This window comes from Pinus tabuliformis, chromosome X (assembly GCF_031772625.1).
Source record: "Pinus tabuliformis cultivar Carrire ecotype Pingquan chromosome X, CPIR1, whole genome shotgun sequence".
NCBI classification, from domain to species: Eukaryota; Viridiplantae; Streptophyta; class Pinopsida; order Pinales; family Pinaceae; genus Pinus; species Pinus tabuliformis.
The window spans coordinates 1,058,677,713-1,058,701,187 of NC_142308.1; the positions used below are offsets into that span (position 1 = coordinate 1,058,677,713).

The following is a 23,475-nucleotide window of genomic DNA, read 5'->3' on the forward strand; positions in this document are numbered from 1 at the left end:
GAGGAACTTATCCCATCAAGGGGGGAGCTATCCCATTCAAAGAGGGGCTTATCCCATTGATGGTGGACCTGATTAACTTCCTCTAAAGCACTATAAATACAGGCATTGGGCCAGACGGAGGAGAGGTTGAAAGCTGAACATTCCTAAGGGTAGATGCTACTGGAATTAGGACTCCCTTATAGAGCTTGAGAGGAGAGATTCCCATCCTTTCCTAGCCTTATTTGGAAGTGGGTGAGCTGATCAAAGTAAAGGCGAACTCTTGCTGGACCCTAGGAGGGACCTGCACAACACCAAGGCTCAGGTTGTAATGGTTTCTTTTGTTTCCACTTAATACAATTGAGCTCACTTTTCTCAACAAATTGTTATACATGATTTGTTTCATATACTCCTTGGTCTGTATGATGAATATGTTTTATTTTATAAGTTATTCAAGTGCTATGTAAACTTTTGCTTGTTAGTGAATGCAGGTTTCGAAGAGAAGGAGGAGCTCATCCGGATCGGCGAGGCTGGACTACTACAAAGCGTTGGACTAAAGGTATGTTATAAACACCTGATTACTTGTATTTTAAATGCATATTTAGAGAAAGGTAGTGTTTAATTGTCTTGTTTGTCACTAGAAAGCCTTAGCTTCTAGGGAGGTCGGTTTTGTCTGCAAAATTGACTCTTTCCGCATGACATTGATTTGAATGACAAATACAACAACATTAGTGCTTTTGAATAACAAAGACAACAATATTAGCACTTTGGTAACATTTTCTAAATACTACAAACATATGTTAAATACAATTTTTTGATGAAAATCATGATTATATATATATATATATATATATATATATATATATATATATATATATATGATATTGAATATCTAAGAAATTAACAAAATATTTTAAGTTACCATGGACAAAGATAAAAAAGATAATAATGCATTTTAAATTTTATTTAGCTATAATTCATATTGGAATTGCTACATAATATTTGTACATAATATACAAATATAAAAAAAAAGAATAATAAATTTATTATATTAAATATAACAAATATAACAAATTATTTTATATTATAATAAACAAAGATAACAATATATTTTAAATGTTATTCAACTATATTTCATAGTATAATTGCTACATAATATTTGTATTATAATATATTAATCTTTATCAAATATATAAACTAGAACTTTGTGATTATATATATATTTAAAAAATCATGTATAAAATTTAAATATTTTTATAAATTTGAATCTTTGAATCATTATTTTGTTTTTATTAGAAAAGAGTTAAATAAACTAAATAAAATTACTTTTTGAATATGAAAATATAATAAAAATTAATGATTTCTCACTAACGGCGGTTGAGTGCCCGTCTCTTAATACGTGATTTGCCTATCCCAGAGATACGAATCCTGCTCCCTAGCTAGACTTTCAATATTCACACTCGGGTAGGAATGGTAAAGACGAATCCCGCTCCTGCGCTGCGTGTGTATAGCTTCTTCGTTCGCACTAACCAAATATGGAGAGGACGGGTCATAAACCCCACCCTTTCTTTCTGCAATCCCACCAATATCTCTCTGCTTCGCCTCATCAATCTCACCTTTCTTATATGAAGAAGTTCTATTTCAATCAATGAGGGCCGCTCAACCAATCCCAACTCCGTTTCACCAATCAATGAAGGATCTTTACTTAGATAAAAGTAAACATACATACATTAAAATGTATCTATATCATTAAAACTCATACACTAAAATGTATCTATATTATTAAAACTTATTCATATCTAGAACTAAAAAATGAATATCATGATTTTTTTATTTAAATCATTTTTAAATAATATTTATATATAGCTTAATTTTGTTTTACACTGGATCTATCAAGCGTCGAGAGGGATCAAATCTCTCCATGTGAAAACCTATGTTTTGAGTGCAGAACTTGAGGAAAGGTGTGCACCTCGAGAGATGTGATCCCTCTCAGTGCTTCATAGATCCAGTGTTAATATGGATCTAGGTTGGTTTCAGTCGTGTGCGGTCATACAAAATTTGTTGAACATCTAATTATTTTGATCATTTTAAATATGCTAAATATGTCTAAGATTAATTTTGTCAATTTAGTTTAAAATTTGATTATTTACCTCAGTTTGTTGAGATGAGATAGGCTCTTAGTAACTTGAATGATGAAAAATGATGAAATACAAATTTTGAGTGCAAAGTGTCAATGTAACAATTTTGATAGATAGAAAATGTGAATACTGAGAATATAGTCAATTACAAACAATATTCATTGCAATCAATATGAAACTATTTTCTTCTATTGTTCATATAGTCACACCTATTAGTTTTTCCATTTTCTCATATGGATCATATGAAAAGAGTAGTTGGAATCATAGACCATTCAAATATTTAATTTGAGCTACTGTAGTAAACAACATACCTTGTCTCTATTGCTCTCCAATATTAATAGTAGTTTTCTCCAAAGTGAATCATTGTGACTTATGGAGTGTTAAACCACAAATAATTTTCAATGGTAGTTATTTTCTGTTACAACATTTGAATGCAAAGTAATTAACAATGTTGAATAATAAGAATGTACCTAATTATAAATAATTTATAGTTTCAAGAAGCAAACATTTGGGGTAAGCAAACCTTTTATTTAGGATGAAAATTCAAGTATTGTATTTATGGTTGAATAATTTTTATGTGCTTACATTGAGAGAGTGTGTGTGTGTTTTTGGGGTGAGAATCAGAGACAAGGGGAGACAGAGGGAAGAAGAGAGAGGAAAAGACGGGGAGGGAGGAAGATATATATATATATATATAGATATATATAGATATATGGAGAGAGAAATGTTAGAGAGAGAGAGAGGGAGGGGAAAGAGAGGGAGGGAGAGAGAGATAGAGATATAGATGGAGGTAGAGAGGTGCTTACACTGAAATCAATGCACACTATTAATCTAATTACTTTGAAATTAATGTACATCATACATCTTGTTACATCAAATCAGAAATCAACAGCTACACTAAAATCAATGCATCTAGTGAAAACAATCAAATACGATTAGAAATCAACATCTATACTGAAATCAATGCATCCAGTGCAAGAAATCAAATAGGATTAGAAATCTATATCTACAATATAACTAGTGCATCTAATGCAAGCAATCAAATATGAGCAGAAATCAACATTTATGTTGAAATCAATGCATCTAGTGTAAGTTATTAAATATGATTAGAAATCAGCATCTACACTGAAATCAATGCATCTAGTGAAAGTGATTAAATAGGAGTAGAAATCAATATCTACACTGAAACCAATGCATCATGTGCAAGCAATCAAATAGGATTAGAAATCAATATCTACACTAAAACCAATGCATCTAATGCAAGCAATCAAATATGAGTAGAAATCAACATCCACACTGAAATCAATGCATCTAGTGTAAGGTATTAAATATGATTTGAAATCGGCATTTGCACTGAAATCAATGCATCTAATGCAAGTGATCAAATAGGATTAGAAATCAATATCTACAGTGAAACCAATGCATCTTGTGCAAGCAATCAAATAGGAGTGGAAATCAACATCGACATTGAAATAAATGCATCTAGTGTAAGGTATTAAATAGAATTATAAATCTACATCTACATTGAAATCAATGAATAGAGTGCATGTGATCAAATAGGATTAGAAATCAACAACTACATTGAAATCAATACATCTATTTTAGTGAAAATCTAAAATATTCATGACTTTCTAGATCTAACTTCTATGTTTGTATATGTCTATGTGAGACTCTTTCTTCTTCCCTCTCTCTCTACCTTTCATTCTGTGTTTATCTACTTCCCCCTCTCCGTCTCTCTCTTCCCCTCCCTCTCTCCCCCATCTCACTCTATTTTCCTCTCCCTAACTTTCTGTAACTTTCTCTTCTTTCCTCTCTCCCCTTGCCATTTATATTTATACCTCCCTCTATCTCTCCTTATTTTTTTCTCTATCTCAACCCCCTAAACGTATGTCACGCTCTCTCTCTCTCTCCCCATATCTACTATCTATACCTCTTCCTTTCCCTCTCTATCTATTCCCCTTCTCTCTCTCTCTCTCTCTCTCTCTCTCTCTCTCTTGCTAACCCCTCCATCTATATATCTATCTCCCATCTATCCCTCTTCCTCCCTCTCATTGCCTCTCTCTTATGCCCTCTCCCCCACCCCATATATAGCTCTATCTCCCATTGTCTCTCCTTCTCACCCCCAAAACATACTCTCTCTCTATCTCTCTCTCTCTCTCTCCCCCTTGCCACTCCCTCTCCACCTTTCTCTCTCTACGTCTTTCTTCCCTTCCAACTCCATCTCTTTCTCCCCCTCTCTCTCTCCTCTCTCTCAAGTCCTCTCTCTTTTTCCTTCTTCTCTCTCCCCTTCTCTCCCACCTCCCTCCATCTCTCCCCCCATCATACACACACTCTCTCTCCACCCTCCAACTCTGTCACAATATCCCTCCCTCTCTCCTTCTCTCTCTCCCCCTCTCTCCCCTCCATATCTATGTCTCCTTGTCTCTCTCTTCCCCTTCTTTCCCTATCTATATCCTCTCCTTTTCTCTCTCTTCCCTCATCTCCTATCTCCCTTCTCCCTTTTCACTCCCTCTCTTTCCCCCTCCAAATCCATCTCTCTCCCCCCCTCTCTCCCCCTCCTCTCTCTCTTCCTTTCTCTCTCTCACTGTGTCTCTCACCTCTATGTCTCTCTCCCACACTCTATTCCCCCTTCCATCTCACTCTCTTTCTTAAATATGATCCCATTGTATTGTATTTAAGAAAGTATCTAAATTAATAAAAAACATATTTGGCTGTAAAATATTAAACCTATATTTTGGATCAATCATGTTAATGAAAATACAATAATAAAAAAATACTATCTTTCCTCTATCATTGTCAATCACTTTGCTTTCTCACTTTGCTTGGATGATTGGATCCTTGGTTAAGATGCATCTATCATAGTTCATTAGAGTATTATTTATATTATATAAATTGCACATATGTATATATAAAAGTATTCCCATTTTTTAATTTATTAAAACCTCCATTTAATCTCTATGAAAATATTGTTAGCAGTCGTGAGGATGGAGGGTTTAGATATACCTCAAAAGTAATTATAACCATTTTTCTCTTAGATTTAATGAAAACATGTTATAAAATTAAATTAAAATAAAGTAATTTTAAAATAATTTTATTTTAAATAAGTTATTGTTTTTGGGCATGTGGTATTGATAAGACATGGTATTGACCCATGGTATTGTAACAATTAAAAGCCTAGATCCATAACATAATAGTCAAAAGTCTAGATGGCCCATGGTATTGATAAGCCATGGTAGCAGCCCATGGTATTATAAGTTTCTTCCCTCTTCTACCTCTCTATCTTTCTCTTGTGGGTATTGGCCCATGGTATTGTAAAAAAAACTACTTAGAAGTTAATAATATCCATGGTAAATATTCATGATTAAAAATTTTATCATATTGTAAATATTAAGTTTTTATCCACTTATTAATTAAATTTATAGATGGAACACATCTATTAATTGTTACAAATATATTGATTGCATAAGATATAATATTACAATATTATATGTTACCCAATATTTATAAGCACCCCCACATAATAAATAGTGGCCAGGGGTGGGGATAAATACTAATTAAAATGTAATATTATTAAATTTTACCTAATATTTGTCACACCCCACCCTAATATTACATTCTACTTAATATTTCCCCTCACTCCTACTAGTTTTATTGAGCACCTTCCATTTTATTGAGTTTACCTTCCTACAACCAAAAATCTGAAATTTCCCTAATTATTATTATTATAGTATTACAGAAATCACACAACCAACGCCACTAAATATAAATTTAGTGGGTTATTATTACAGAAATCACACAACAGAAAACCTAAACGCCACGAAATCACACAAGAAAACCTAAACGCCATGAACTTTACCTAGTTATTATTATAGGATATGCCTAATTGAATCATTCACTTCCTTTACCGAATCTTCTTTGTTATTCGACAAATAAGCTAATCGATCTCTTTTTCAATTGTAAGCCGACACATTTTTTTATTTAATTAATTTTTTAACATATGTAATATATATTAGTCGACACATATATTTTTTTTTATATTTTTTTAGTGTAACGTTAAATATTTTTTAATATTTTTTAGTGTAACATGATGTGACAACATCTCCCTCATATACTTGGCTATAGAGCTCTCGGCGCAATAATATTTTAAATATAATAAAATAATTTGTAATAAATTAAGTTTTATAATAATTAAATAAAAATAGTTACATTTTAATTTAATAGTATTGAAAATTAATACTTATTAATATCCAAAATACAATTTTAATTTAAAATTCTTTATACTATAAACTTATTTTCAACCAAAGGGATGCTTCCTTCATGTTCCCAACTTACCAAAAAGAGGAGCGGTTCATGTACAACTATGTTCATTGCTCATCAAATTGTCACGATTATTAGAAGCATCCATAACTTTAAATATATCTTTCAGTTATAATTATAAACGATGTTTACATGTTTAATATTTTCATATTGCTTGAATATCTTGGTAGGCATCTCTATTTTGGAATAAGACTTCAAGAATTTTTGTAATTTTGGATTAAAAAAATTAAGTGAATCTGTGATCTAAAGTTGTCAACAATAGAAAGTCTCTACGTCTTGTTAGTAAGAAAAATATTTAAACTCAATAGGTGTTTTTATGCCATGATTTGTGCAAACATTAATCTCTCGTAGCTTCAGAGAAGTTGTAGAGAAAAGATTAATCCCTCCTACCTTGACAGAAGTGGTGGTTAAGATAAACACATACAAGAACTTTGTGGTGGAATATTATCAAAACTAATAGAGGGATATTCAAGAGTGTATAGTAAGAACATTGACAAACACGCCCTTGCAACATTGTTTATAGGAAGAGAAAATTATGTTTCTTTTTTCCAAACACCCAAGTTAGTATATTACAGTTTAATGAATATGTTTTCCTATTATCATATATGGTTTCATACTTTAATACAAAATTCGCCAAGACTTCACAATGTTTTATTATTCAGTGAAAGATTTGGCAAGATCTTACAAGATTTTATAATTCAATGAAAGATTCACCATGATTTTACAAGATAATATAATCTGGTGAGATATTCGCCAAAAAAATTATATATACATATTATATTTTTTATAAAATCGCCTTCCATTTTTCCTATGTATCTTGGGGATTCACCCATTTACTATACATATAAATTTTAGGGGGTTCTTAAAATTTTCCCTGGAGAAGAGCCGCAGCAAGAATGGGTACATATCTTCTGTCATACCCTCGATACTATCCCAATGAACTAGTATTTGGAAACAGAGCTACACCATGTGATGGTCGAATGGGACATCTTAAGGGAAAGCTTATTATTAATTTTCAGCTCTGAGGATGTATTCGAATGCATTAATGAAGCGCTCTAGGAAATTAAGGCCGCTATCTTTAGAACGCCTAAAGAGATGGTAGAATGGGTTCAACCGTACTAGAGTACACAGCTGCGCCGTGCGCTAGAATGCTACAATGTGACTACAAAAGAAGAAGAAGAAGATGATACACAAAAAATCAATATTCCATAGACTGGAGGACAGTGCGACATTGAAGGACCTAAAGTAGAGAACGATGATATATCAAAACCTTTGAAGACCAGGCAAGTAAACATTGGATCTGATGCACAACCTAAGTTTTCAAAGATAGGAGATTATTGGGATGAAGACACAGTAGATAAAGTTGCAGAGCTGTTGCGCAAATATCAGGACTTGTTTCCTACTAAATTCTCAGACATGAAGGGTATTTAGTATGAGTTCTGGCAGTGACGAAGATCACTTTAAAGCCCAATGTGAAGCCCATGAAATAGAGACCTTACTAGCTGAATCTGAAGTATAAGGATAAGGTGCAGAAAGAGTTAAACAAAATGCTGGAAGCTAGAATCATTAAACCAGTAGAAGAATCTGATTGGGTGAGCCCTATGATTGTTCAAGAGAAGAAGCATTAGGGTGAAATTAGAATATGCGTAGACCTGAGAAAGCTCAATGATGCATGTGTTCATGACCCATTTCCAACACCTTTTACGAATGAAGTTTTGGAGAATGTTGGAGGATAGGAAGCTTATGCATTCACTGGTGGGTTCTCAGGGTACCATCAAATTAAGATCGCGTTGGAGGATCGCAGTGAGAAGACCTTCACAACAGAGTGGGGATGCTTCCAATACACTGTGATGTCATTTGGGTTTATGAACGCGCCTGCGATCTTTTCAAGAGTTGTAATTTCAACATTCAAATAATTCATCCATAAATTCTTGGAAGTGTATTTTGATGATTGATTGTGTTTGGGTTTGTAAAAAATCATGTTTCAAGTCTACACCTGATGTTGGATACTTGTCACAGATACCAAATCACCCTAAATTTGAAGAAGTGCCTCTTTTGCGTGCCTTATGGGATACTGCTAGGTCATTTGGTTTGCAAGCAGGGATTAATGGTAGATCTTGCAAAGATAGTAGTGATTGTCAATTTAGAAGCTCCGAAGAATGTAAAGCAGTTGCACGCAATGTTGGGGCACACTAGTTACTATAGAAATTTCATCAAATCTTATGCACAAATAACCACGCTGATGGAGAAATTACTGAGGAAGGACTTGACCTTCTGTTGGGATGAAGAGTGTTAGCACAGTCTGGATGTGTTAAAGGAAAAGATGGAGACTACGTCGATTTTGGTGTTCCCTGGCTAGAAGAAAGAATTTCATGTGCGTGTGGATGCCTCTAGTATTACTTTGGGTGTGGTATTAACCCAACTAGGTGAAGGTGAGATAGATCAGCCTATAGCCTTCGCGAGTAGGAAATTGTCAAATTTTGAGAAGAACTATTCAACTACAGAGCACGAAGGATTGGCGATGGTCTACGTGCTACACAAGTTTCAAAATTATTTGTTGTACACATTTTAAAATGTATACAGACCACTTTGCTCTCAAGTACCTAGTCAACAAGCTTATGTTGGGGGGGAGTATCTGTAGGTATTTATTACTGTTTCAGGAGTATGACTTCGAGGTGATTGTGAAGTTTGGATGGTTGAATGTGGGACTAGATCATTTATCCCAGATTGAGACATGCGAAGAACCGACTAGTTTGGAATAAGGGTTGCCTGATTCACAGCTCTTTGTTGTACATGTCGCAGATGATCAATTTGCTGATATAATTCATTTTCTAACTACTGGAACAACCCTGAAAGGATATTCTACTCAACATAAGAAGGAGTTAGTGGTCTCATCTGAATTTTCTGTGATTGCGGGACACTTGTATAAAATGGGTACTGATGAAATACTGCACCGATACGTTCTAGAGTTTGAACGATATAGTATCCTCACCGAAGCACATGGAGGAGTGGCGGGAGGACACTATGCAAGTAGAGTGACCGCGCAGAAGATTCTGCACGCAGGATTATGGTGGCCAACACTACATAAGGATTCTAAGGCATATTGCAAGGCATGTGATGTGTGCCAGAGGATGGGAAAGTCATCGCGAAGAGATGAATTTCCCTTGAATCCTCCAATTTCATTACATGTGTTTGAAAATTTGGCTATTGACTTTGTGGGTCTGGTACAGCACTCGGGGAAAAATATGGGCACGCGGTACACTATTACTACGACGAAGTATTTGATAAGATGGGTAGAAGCACAACCGATGAAGGACTATATCACCGCTAAAGTCGTGAAGTTCCTATTTGATTATGTCTTGACAAGGTTTGGGTGTCTTAAGACATTGATGAGTGACAAGGGTACACACTTTCTTAATGAAACTATTGTCGCAATGCTCGAAGAATTTCAGGTTTATCATCAAAATATTACACCCTATCATCCGGAGGCCAATGGTATAGTTGAAGCATTCAATAAAATCTTGGAGAATGCATTGGTGAAGGTATTCAAGGCACAAAGAAACGATTGGGATGTGCACATACCAGTGGTCCTATGGGCATATAGGACGATGTTCAAGAAACTAACAAGACAACTCCATTCAGTCTGGTTTATGGGATAGAGGTTGTGATGCCCATGGAATATATTGTTTCGAGTTTGTGAATTGCAACACTAACTGATATGGAGGACCGCAAGACTATGGAGGAGCACCTTGCACAGTTGTTGGAGTTAGAAGAAGATAGGTTTTTAGCAGGATTTCACCAACAGGTGCAAAAGAAGCACAAAAAATCCTGACATGATCGACATATTAAGTTGTTCACATTCAAGGTGAATGATTTGGTCTTACTATATGATAGCAAGTTCACAAAGTTCCCTGGAAAGTTTAAAATGCATTGGTTGGGGCCCTATGTAGTCAAAGAAATTACATATGGTGGTGTAGTTCAGCTCACGGAGATGAATGGGGAAATATTTATGGGAAGAGTCAATGGGAGTTGACTGAAGTTACATCAAGGGGATCCTACCCCTGCGTAATGACTATATGATGACAGGACAATGCTAGTACTCCAAGAAGCTACAAGGAAGTACAAGACTATAAACTACACTACCCAAAGAATGGGAAAACAAGGTAAGGGGGTTGCACGAGGGAAGCCAAATGTGCGCCAGGAGGAGCTGTGCCAGGAGGATTGTGCCATGAAGGATGTTGTCGCACAGATGAGTCTAAAAATAACAATTGGATGCATTTTAGCTTATTGGATGGTGAAAATCTAGTTAGGAGGAGCAGGTAGGCTAAATTTATGGCACAAATATTTGGCAATCTGTCGCCAAATATGCATTTATGAGAAGATTTTGGAGGGAGCAGTTGGATTTAAATTTGAAATTACCTATAAATCTGGCATGTTGTGTTGCAGTAGAACACTTTTCCTTCTAAAGATTATTTGCAAACTCTGTTGTCTGAAACCTATGAACCGAGAGGATTGGGAGGTACTTCTGTCATATTTGGCATTCGCAAAATTACCTAAGTGGAACCGTGAGATCATCTTTGAGAAAATGACTACAACTAATCCCACAGAAGCCACTGTCTCTGAAGCCACTCTCTCTAAAGTCGTTGTCTCTAACGCTGCAGCCCCTGAAATTGTGTCGGTAAGGGAAGCTACGCCATCTGTGCCTACGACGCCAAGGTTGCCTAGGCCTAAACCATCTATTGCTAAGGAGAAACAAAAGAATCCCCAGGTTGTACCGGTGTGGCAGTGACTGAGGAAGAACCCTACGGAGGTTTGCTAGAAAGGAAAGATGCATAAGGAAAAAAAGCCATTCAAACCCCTAGATCTTGATGAAGAGGAGCTTCATTACGAGGTTGAAGAGTTAGATGTTGAGGAGGGCGAGCCTATCACTAGGCTCCTAGAGTATATCCCTCCATGAAAGGGCAAAGAGAAGGTACCCAAGGATCTTGATTCAGGAAAATTTATGTTCTCTACATTGCCATTACCAGAGAAGGTGCCATTTGAAGGCACGTAGTTGGGGGGTATTCCCACACTCAAAATGGAGGACTGGAATCTAGCTGACCATAAGAAATTTCTGCACTTGGCGACCAACAAATATCTGCCAAAGATATACTATGTGGAGACTGGAGTCACGCAATTGGAGACTATGAAGTGGGTCGCGAGGGTCGAAAAAGTCAGGTTGTTGAATATGTTGTGGGTACCACACTTTAGCCAAACCACTATCAACACAATGTGCATACACCAACTGCTTACGATGGTGCATGATGGGTGTCTCTGGTTGCGACAGTCCATCCCCATCATAAAGATGTTGATCCACCATATCAAAAGGTTGCCCTACCAAGGGTTGGATCCTGCCAAGGAGTTTGGAGGAAAGAGTCAAGACAAACAAATCGTGGATAAAATGAAGCGCGAGTATGGTTTAGTGAAGAAGTCACGTGGATACTCTATATGTCCCATCACTAATAAGGTGGTGCAGTTTTCCGCCCAGATTTTGGCTTGAAAAATTATGAGAAAGTGTCACGCAAATGAGGTGTCAGCGCCAGTCATTTCATTCGCTGCATAGTGTGCGAAGGGGGTCTAGTACAACTAGGAGCAGTACCTCTACAAAGAGTTCCTGTTGAATTGTCTCAAAGCATAGAACAACAGAAAGGAATTCCACTATGCCTGGCTACTACTGTTGATTTCCCTCATCGTGTGGAGGTTGCCAGAGGACATCTAGTTCCCTCCACAGGACAATGATTTACTAGAGGCCACGAAGTTTTCTTCGCTATGGGCAATGAAGGACCCAAAAAATGTCATGGAGACAAAAGTATTATGGGTGTTGCTCGAGATGGACCTTCACACTGTGATTAGCCAAAGGCCAAGACTGTCACCAACATTGTTTGGGCAATTCAGGGCCTACGCGAAGTTTAAAGAAAATTTTCATAATGTATCCATCCGAGCGAGGTGAGATCCTAAGAAATTATGGTACAAGCTACCATACCTAGTAACGGATGCAGATATACAGGAATTCGTAGGAAAGTGGCCAACTGAATGGAGGCAGCCATCAGATCTCGGCATAGGAACAAGCACGTCCGGGAAATTTCCTCTGCGCAAGCCACAAAAGCGCATAAGAAAAAGGAAGCTACGTAGGTTGCCGCTCATGAGAAGGTAGCGCAGAAAAAGAAAGAGGTTGAGCAGGCAGCAGCCCAAGAAAAAATAGAATAGGAAAAGAAGGAAGTTGCTACTAAGGCATCCACTGACAAGGAGTGTGCTGCGAAGGAGGCCTCACAGGAAGTTGAGTAATCTGCTTCTCAACACACTGCAGACAAGGAAGGGTCCAAGGAGGAAGGAGGCAGTGGAGAGGAGTAGAGCACTCCCTTTATATTGCAGAAACAGACCAGGGAGACCACTTCTAGGTCCTGGAAGAAGCAAAAATATGATAAGCATGCACATGCAGATCCAATGGTCCCCACTGAGGGTGACTTGTATGATATTGGTGACAAGGTCCATGACACCACAATGAAGTTGTGGGCTCAATTCGAGCAGCAATACATGCAGATGTTGGTGAGCGTACAAAAGGATTTGCACGAGTTGCAGATTCAAACACGTCAAATTCAGGAAAGCGTGGGACAAGCGAGCGGGATTCAAGTGAGTCTGTAGCATGCCAGCCTATCGATCCTAGACATAGACAAAACTCTAGACCTCAGAGGTATCCTATTACCAAAAGGATCACTGCGCATAGAGGCAAATGAAGAAAACACCTAGCTTAGATAAATGAAATGTTTGGGTGTCAACTTAGCCACGCTGCCCATTCAGACCCTCTACGCGCTTCATCAGGGGTTCTCATATGAGCTTAGGATTAGGGAGAAATGCGCACTATCAATTATCAATGAGGTCAAGATGAAAAATGAGCAGATTTTCGTAGAAAAGGCTCAGGTGCTGAAAGAAAAGGAAGCACTGGCTGCGCGAAGCCAGAACTTGGATGCAACAATTGCGTAGGCATGCAAGACACTAGAAGAACTTCACATTCTAGAGGATGCAGAAACAGCAACAAAGATTTGTAGGTTATTTTTTGCAGTCGGAGAATCGAAGGATGAGATCAATCGAGTAACCTTTGACTTTCAAATGAAGATCTCAGAGATGTAGTTGAAATTGCAGCCAACCACTCTGCCATAGGTCTAGGAGCAGCGCAGAGCAGCCATCAGGGAAAGCATGGGCACTTTGAATGCAGCAGTCACAGGCTACACACTGATATTCGAACATGCCATGGAGCTATGGATGACTTTTCAAGAGGATCCAAACATGCAAAAACTTGTCACAGACTTCCAGGAGACACAGCGACAGTTTGATGAAATCAGGGCAACTGCGCGCACTTTGGCGCCAGTCCAGCGCCTCGTTCAATTGCAGGAAGGAAAATAGTTGCAATCACAAATTGAAGAGCTACAGAGAAAAGAGGTGGTTTAAAAGCCATAATACAGGCATGGATAGAGGAAGCATGTCAGCTTACTCTTTCAATCTAGGACAAGTTGAAGACACTCCAGCAGACACAAAGAATGATGTGCCTGACAATGGAAGTCCCAACTACAAAAAAGCTGGTAGAGGAAGTGCAATAGGCTGTAGTATAGGTTTCTGCTAACATAGTAGCATTGCAGGTCAGGTTCAGTGAACTCCGTAACAAGATATAGGTGCCAGCTGAGTGACTCGAGGGCGAGTCACCATATTTGTGTTAGGGGCCTGTTGAGATGGGGTACCTGGGGTAAATTTTGTTGAGTTTTGGGTCATTCTTGTAATATATTTTTGTAACGAAGGTAAAGTCTCCACTAAATGTGGAAATCGGAGCGCAAAGCTAAGTAGAGTCAAAGTTTCAAGAACCGCCCATTTACTGGGCTACCAAAAGTATCTCCTCCTTCTAGACTGTGCAGAATGAATGTATTGTTCTGTTGAACTTGACCGATGACAAAGGTTTCTTTGATTGCCTTCTAATGAGCCTTTGACTTCTCAACCAATTGCTCTCTAATATTTTGTAATTCAACCAGGTTATTCATTCTTCTTACCATGTCATTCTCTTCCTCTTGTTCTTCTTGCAAGAAATTAGCCACAAGGAGAATCAGCTGGATGTGGAAAACAGCATCAGCACCATAAACTACTTTGAATGGAGAATTCCCTATGGACATTTTGATGGTAACTCTGCCAGCCCATAGTGCAAATTTCAACTTGGAATCCTAGCTCTTTTTGTTGTCTTCTAACAATTTTTTGATTACCCTTACCAGATTCTTGTTAGATGATTCTGCCAGGCCATTGCCTTGAGGATAATAGGAGGTAGAATGCACTACTTGAATGCCCATGGATTCGATCATGTCCACCAATTCTTTTGCCTTGAAATCTGCTGCATTATCAGTGACTAGTTTGGTTTGGCAACCAAATCTAGTGAAAATATTCTCTTCCAAGAAATTTATGACAAATTGATGATTGGCATTCTTAGTGGGTATAGCCTCAATCAACTTGGTGAAATAATCATTGGCTACTAAGATCCATTTGTGTTGGCCACTGGAATGTTGGTTGATCTCACCTATAAATTCCAAGCCCCACTGCTAGAAGGGACCATTAACATGTATTGGCTTCAAGGGCGGAGATTTTAGCTATTGTCTTCCTGCAAACCTCTGACACTTGTCACAAGCCTTTACAAAAGAAAACACATCAGAGAACAGAGTAGGCCAATAATATCCAGCCCTTAAGATTTTGTGAGTTGTGGTTTTCCAATAATGATGCCCTCCACAGATGCTAGAATGGAACTGGTGTATGACCTCCACAGATTGTTCTTTATCTAGACACCTCAAGAGGATTCTTGATGGGTCTTTCCAATAAAGCAGATTTTTATTAATGCATAATTTGGCTGATCTGAGTTTAATGGCACGAGCTTGACTTGAGCTAAGCCCTGGAGGGACTTGTAGCTTTTGCAAAAAATGAACTATGCTATAATACCATTCACATGTGGCTAGCTTTTCAGCCAAAGACTGATTCTATTTTTGTTCTTCTGCAACTCCCTCTATCTGCTCATCTTCTGAATTTAGACCCATGGAATTTATGTCTAACAAGATGCAATTTGCTTCAGCCATAAGTTTAGCCAAGCCCTGGCCTTTAACAAGCGTAGTGGGCTTCACCTCTATGTTAAATTCTATGAATTTTGCAATCCATTTAGCTCTCTTCCCATCAATATCTAGCTGATTAAAGACATCTTTTAATGAAGTTGAAGGTACATATGCAACTACTTTGGAATGCATAATATAAATTCTAAATGCTTTTAAAGATTTTATGAGAGCATAAGCTTGTTTTTCAATAAGGTCATACCTTAGTTCAGCATCCCTTAGCGTTTTGCTGAAAAATGCCACGAGGTGCTCTATGCCTTCATCATTTTTCTGCAACAAAACTGCTACAAGTGTATCATAAGAGGAAAAAGAGAAGATACAAAACTCCTTAGTGTAATCTGGGCTGATTAGAGTGGGAGCTTCCATGATAGCTTTCTTGATGAATTCAAAAGAGCTTCTTGAAGCATCTGTCCATTTTATTTCTGATCCTTTCTTCAGCATGGAAGTGATGTGCTTTACTAACTCTGCAAAGTTTGGAATGAATCTCCTTACAAAGTTTATCTTACCCAGGAAGGATTGAATGTCCCTTTTTGACCTTGGGATGGACAATGTCTGAATGGCTTGAACCCTTGCTGGATCGATTTTTACACCTTCAGCAGAAACAATATGTCCTAGCAGTTTGCCTTCTTCTAGAGCAAACTGTGACTTCTTTGAGTTCATTGAAATTCCAAACTGTCTGCACTTTAGGAAGACCTTCTTCAAATGTTGTAAATGGCCTTTATGGTTGTTGGAGAAGACTGTTATGTCATCAAGATAAATAAGGACAAACTTGTCCTTATCTCCCACAAAAACTATGTCCATGGCCCTCTGAAAAGTAGCCCCAGCATTCATCAGTCCGAAAGGCATCTTGGAGTACATGAAAGTGCCCCAAGAAGTAGTGAAGGCAGTCTCTTCCTGATCTTCAGGATGTATAGCAACCTGATTTTAACCTGAAAATCCATCTAAGAAAGACATGACTCTAGCCCCTGAAACTCTTTGCAGCAAGTGTTCCATCTTAGGCAGGGGATAGTTATCTTTTTTAGAGCACTTGTTCAGATTTCTAAAGTCAACACAAAGCCTGATTTCTCCATTTTTCTTTCTCACTACCATAAGGTTAGATATCCATTTTGAATACCTTAGGGTAACTATAATTTTGGCATCCAACAGCTTCTTGATCTCTTTCTCAATCAAAGGCAATAAGAGAGAGTTGATAGGTCTTAATTTATGCTTAAAAGGGGTAGTGTTCTTTTCCAGTGGGATCTTGTGTTGAATTATGTTTATATCATAGGTTTTAATATCACTATATTCCCAGGAAAAAATATCAGAGAATTGCTTCATGAGGGTGCAATACTCGGAATTCTGGGTAGAAGACAAATGAGTGGACAAATTGATGAATTTCAAATGGGCTGGGCTCCCTATATTATGTTTACAGATAGCAGACTCATTCTCTGTTTTGGTTTGCTTATATGGCACGTCATTATGATCGAAAAGCTTCTCTATAGGCACCAATACTTTTGGTATGTGATTACTAGGCAGCTGGACGATGCTTCCTCAACTGATCTCACTTTTTAGCTTGGACTGGCCACATTCTTCCATGGTTTCATTTTATTGGTCGATGTGCATTTTAGAAAATTACTCAACGACTTGTAAAAACCTGTTAATTCAAAAACTCTCCAATATTTGACATTGTCAGGTAGAGACGGCCTATATTTTACCTGAACTTCATATGTCAATTTAGGAGGCAGAGGAGGAATAAACATGCTAGTAGAGACAGCAAGGGAGTCGGCAAGCTTGTTCTTTATTCTTGGAATATAAGAAATGTTGAAATCATTAAAAGAATCCTTTAGCCTCCATACCTCATCTCTATATGCTTTCAGCCTTCGATGCTTTGTTTGCAATGCTTTATTTTAATTTACCTACTGAATGATGAGGTCCGCATCTCCAAACACTTTCAAGCCTTTGATACCCATTTCTTTAGCAGCGCTTAAGCCCATAATCAAAGCTTCATACTCTGCTATGTTGTTTGTGACCTGAAAGGTTAATTTGAAAGATAAATGAATGTATTCCTGTGTTGGGGACACAAGGACTACACCTACCCCAACAGCTTCCTTAGAGCAAGCTCCATCAAAGAACATGTCCCAAATCTGTGGGCCTTCTTCCTCAGTGATTTGGCAAAGTGGTTTTTTGAGCTGCGTGGAGGCCAACTGGGATTCTTCAATATGAAGAATACATGCTCCAAAATCAGTGTCAACAGCATAGATGGGATGATTAATAGGGTTCTTCTCATCGCTGTTGATATAATCCAATTGAGCTTCTCTGTATAATCTCTTCCTCTCACCTCCAAAAACGGGGACAGTAGCATATGACATATCATTTTGTAATTATACACCTAGTCTCTTGATCCATACCCTAAAGGATCATGGTCAACTAATTACATCATTTCCCAGAAGTCCCACTTGAAAAACCACTTAGAACTGGCCAAAACTGGACCATACTAACTGCTCCACTATCAAGGTGCGATGCATACTGACTGCTACACTAGCCAGGTGCGATGCATACTAAAGAGGCCTTCTATAGGGTGCGATGAGCAAGGATGGACAAATTTCCGAGATAGTTTGCTAAGTGGATGCTCATGGAATCTTCTAGAAACTTCTTCTATTACACTTGCCTCTCTAAATTTGCCCAAGGATGAGTAAGAGATCCAAGAAATATCTAAGTGGAACCAAGAACTACAAGTGGAATGACACTAATAAAAAACCCAGAGATGACTCACACCCTTGCAGACATCTATAAATCCATCCCTCATCTGAGAGATCTAAAGGCTGGAATTTTGTAATTTGTAAGGAAGTGCTAATAGTTTGTCTTTGAGAAGGAGCATTGTATTGTTGGGTGATCTTGCTTTTCATTAGGTGAAGAGGGCGTTGATGTTGGGAGGATGATGCTAGATCAGACAGTTGGGTTGTAATTCTCCCTTGTATTTTAATAAAGTTCTTTTAGTTTTCCTCCATACAATTGTGTACATGTGAATCTTGTTATTTGTGAATGCCATTATATGTTCAATGTATTTATGATTCTGCATTGTTTATGATATAATAAATCGAGATGCTTTCATGGTGTTTTGTTACTTTGTTTCTACAGGTATTCTCTATGTAGGACAAGTAGGACAGGAGTTGCAAGCTCTATCAAGGGAGAGAGAAATCAAGCAAGGAGTCAAGCGGAAGATCTAGGTTGGTCCCTTTGCTTCTCTCTTATCTATCATACATAGAGGAAATCGAAAATTGCTTTGATTGTTTGTTTCTAAGATAGCTGCCAATCTTAGTGGGACTAGCAGATCGAAAAGACACTAGTTTTCCCAGAAACAAAATGGCGACTCCACTGGGGATCGAATAGTTTGTTTGTTTATTTTTGATTGTTTGTTTTATAAACTATAGACGAAGCCTGAAGTTAGCCAAATAGCCTTCAAATTGCTCTTGCTATGCAATTACAAAGTAGATGAATGCTACTTCAGTCAATCTCCAATTTAGTTTATGATTTAAACATCTGACTTATAAGCATTCTATATGCCCTTTTGGTAGCTTAGTAACCTCCCAAGATCATACCCCTATAATTTGTTCTTTACTATTCATAATAGCTTAGCTTAACTCACTGAAATTAGCTACAAATTTGAACCAAAACCCACCTCAGTTGCGCTCCTTGGCCCATCGCACTATCTATAACTGGAAGCCAAGATGCATCGCACCTCTCGAGTGTAGCAGGTGAGATGCATCCCTATTTCTATGAAGCACAGGTGCAATGACTAAGTAATCCTATTTCTCTCTTTGAAATTTGGGTTTTTTGTCCTTGTTTTTAGCTCTATTTAGTTGTTTTGCTGCTTATGATCAGTATCTCATTGCTAAAACCTCCTTGCTTTACATAGTTCAGCCTCCATTGAGTAGGATTAGTAAATGTTTTTTCTGTATTTGTCCATCATTTACAATCCTTTGTCAAAAAGTAGCTTAAACCGAACTGTCGTTTTGATGCAAAAAGTGTCATAACTGTCGTTTTGTGTCAAAAAGAGGAGTGTCGTAAAGTCTTCCTTCTCTAGATAGTCGATTGAACTTTTTGTCATGTATTTGATTTGATTTGTTGGTATTTAAAGTGTCGGAAGCATATTCTATTTGAAATTGAAAAGTGTCGTCTAAGTCTTCCTTTCATTTTGAAAAAGAAATTGTCGAAATGTCGCTTTGAAGAAAATATTTCAGATCTATACTTAGTTTTCCTTTTTGGCATTCTTCACATTAAAGGGAATGAAAAAACAAATACATGCATTTGCATTTGCATTTAGACGGTGTGCGAAAAATGATTTAGGAAAAGTGCATTTAGTGTGTTCTCTTTGCTCTTTGTTTGAAAGAATCGTAATCTTCTTTCCTTGGTAGCTAGGATTTTCATTTCTAAAAATAAACAACGATTGTTTATCATTTTAGATTACATATTTAGGAATTTTACATCTACATCACGTGGTGAACCTTGAAAGAAAAACTTCTAAGCAAGATCAACTCTAAAATAAATCTCAATGAACTTAACAACGCCTTTGGAACCTAACACAACACATCTAGAAGTCTAGGCTAGAGACATGTTCCAGCGTCATAAAATCTAGTAACTATCGTTTTCATCAAAGGTTTGGTGATTCCTCCTCTTTGATACGACAAGTGCTAGCACAGACTTGTGCTCCCCATATCGTCGAGTATATATTGGGAGACCACAATAGGCTTATATCCTTTATCCATAGGAAGCCGTGTCTGCTACCCTATCGATCGCAATGCACTGAAAACAGCATTTGAGAAGATTGACTGCCATACATAAGTCCTTGGTAATTTCTCTTTAATTTGCCACCAAGGTGTATATTGCAGTTTTTCGATTGGTTTGGTAATCCCTCTGTCTAGATTTCCAGAGTAGTCACTTTCGTTCCTTTTCGACTCCTTAAAAGAAAAAATCCATCTGAGCACTTGTCACTTCAGGCTCATTAAAAATCAAAGGGGACTAGAGTCATCTTTAGCTTTTTCTCGACTCTTAATAATTGAAAAAGAAAAGTTGTGTCAAATCGTCATTAAAATTTATTAAATTCTGAATGAAATCCTTGTTCCTTCGTTGATCTTAGGTTGAGATAATGGAGTCCACCAATCAAGGAATCCCTCTTGAGGGGAATCCTAGTCCATTTTCTTCTTGGAGAGATATTGGTGCTCCGTATATGGCCACATTGTCCCTTCTAGGAATCACAATTGGTCTGCCGGTATGGCTATTCTCAACCTCTATCATTCAAAATACCATGATTCCTCAGTAATCAAATCAGCAAACAGTTGATACTGAAGTTGACCCTTCGCCTTCTACTTCATTTGTTTCTCCATCCCCTTCTTCCTCTTCGCTTGGTGAAAGTAGCGGTGCTAGTAACCGGGTGACTGAGAAGAAGAAGAAAGGGAAGGAGAAGAAAAAAAAGACAGTTAAGCAAGGGGGCAACCATGCAACATCTGGTGAAAATATGCACACCGAACTTTCCAAAACCAGATCTCCATGCATAATTTGCAAAGGAGACCACCTTCATCGAGAATTTTCATGCATCCCTCGGATCTTGAGAGAATGGTCTCCCCGTTTGCACTGCCAGCTGTCATCAACCTCTGGTGATCATGTTGACAGAACACCATTAACTAGTAATAGTGAAGTCAATGGACAGAAAGGAAAGGTCAGATTTCCATGTAGGTTATGTGAAGGTAATCATTATCTTCACCGTTGTCCCTTTTTGGATGAAGCCAAAAGAGTTTTGGATAACCGTCCTGCTTCACCGCAGCAACTTCCATCTGGATACAGGAAACTCATCCCAAGTCCTTTACTAGTTGAAAATCTCACTGACATAACTCAACCGTCGGTTGAAACACCTATCGTTGATAGTGAACCTTCTGAGTCCATACTGGACCAAATTAAATAGGTCAAGATGGTAGTTGACCCAGTCTTGCCTTCAGAAGGTCCACCTTCAGATGATACAATTTCCAAAGAGAATGAGAATGATACTGTTCAAATTCTTTTTGTAACATCAGATTCCGATGAATTTGGGGGCAATCCGCATGGTCCCTCACAACAGGAGGAAAATCCCTTGTTCCTTCTACTCAAGGGGTTCATTCAAACATCTATTCGGTACCCCCTCCAAGCAGTCTAGTCGCTTCCTTAGATTGGGATCGACTAGTGAGATCCTGCCTTCCTCATAATGTAACATTCTGGATCATAGTACAAGTTTACAAAATGATCATGTCTGGCACTATCATAGATGAAGGGGCTTCAGTGAGTATCCTTTCCTCAACTTCTTGGAAAGCGCTTGGTTCGCCATCGCTGATGCCTGTTACACAGAATTTATCAGGATTTAACAAAGGAACCACTCGACCATTAGGGATCCTTCCTAAGTTGCCGATTACTTTGAGAAGGAAAACCGTTCACTTGAATGTGATGGTAGTCCAAGGACCATTAGATTACAATCTACTCCTTGGATGTGACTATGTTTACAACATGGAAGCTATTGTCTCAACACTCTTTCGAGTGATGTGTTTCCCGCATGAAGGCAAAATCGTCACTGTCGACCAACTTTCATTTCCCAGTTCAAGCACAGCTTCAAGACAAACATCATCCCTAAATGGTCCTATTGCATCAAGAGTGTCTCTTCAACCTTCATTCCATCCACCTAATTACCGCAAGTAGTCTGGTGAATGTAATGAAGCTTAGGGGGCATGCACCCTTGTCTATTTTGAGATGAACCCAGCTGAAAAGATAAGTTTTCCCTGATTACAGTGAGTAATCTGGTGAAGAGATAGATTTCCTTGTAGTTTATGTGATTGGTCTAAAACACCATTTCCTCATAGGTTATGTGATTGGTCTGAAACACCATTTCCTTGTAGGTTATGTGATTGGTCTGAAACACCATTTCCTCATAGGTTATGTGATTGGTCTGAAACACCATTTCCTCATAGGTTATGTGATTGGTCTGAAACACCATTTCCTTGTAGGTTATGTGATTGGTCTGAAACAACTTTTCCTCGTAGGTTAGGTGATTGGTCTGAAACACCATTCACCTTTGTCCACTATGTGGATGAAGCCAAGGAAGTGTTTTTTCGGCTCCGCTGACAAAACAATCCTGCTTAATCGCAGTGACTTCCATATGGTTACCTAGAGACTCTCCTTTTCTCGATGCCTGGGGGCATGCAAACCTTTTTATGCAAGAGAAAAATGACCAATTTCATTTCTTAGCTTTTCAGATTTTTTAGCTTTTTAGTTTCAACTTATTAGGTTAGGTTATTGGTCTGATCCACCATTCACCTTTTTCTGCAACGCACGGATGAAGCAAAGGAAATGTTTTGTCTAGTTGGAAGACAAAACCATCCTACCTAACCTCAGTAGTTCCTTAGCTTTATAGTTTTGCTAGCTTTTAGTTTGGTCGTTCCTAGCTTACATAAAAAGGAAAATGAGCATATGTTATCGTAGAGTTCAAGCTCACTAAAAATGAACCTACCAATGAGGGACATCTTTGACTACAAATGAGAAATGTTTCCACAAGGTTCAAGCTCGTTAAAAAAATAAACCTGCCAAATGAGCAATGTTTTCACAAGGTTCAAGCTCGTTAAAAAATAAACCTGCCAAATAAGCAATGTTTCCACAAGGTTCAAGCTCGTTAAAAAATAAACCTACCAATGAGCAATGTTATCACATCGTTCAGGCTCATTAAAAAATAAACCTACCACTGAGCATAGTTTCTCCTGGTTCAAGCTCGTTAAAAAAAGAATCCACCCTCAGTAAATGACCTTTGTGATTGCCCTACTATCAGCGTTTTGAGCCTTGGTTGTGTTCTTACCATCACCTCCATTCTTTTGGCCAATCATATG

General features: G+C 37.8%; 1 pseudogene; it reads left to right on the forward strand.

The window, feature by feature from the left end:
• LOC149143465 (putative pentatricopeptide repeat-containing protein At3g23330 pseudogene) overlaps positions 1 to 11,220 on the forward strand; it is a 31,618-nt pseudogene extending 20,398 nt beyond the window's left edge.
• Positions 11,221 to 23,475: the final 12,255 nt, after the last annotated feature.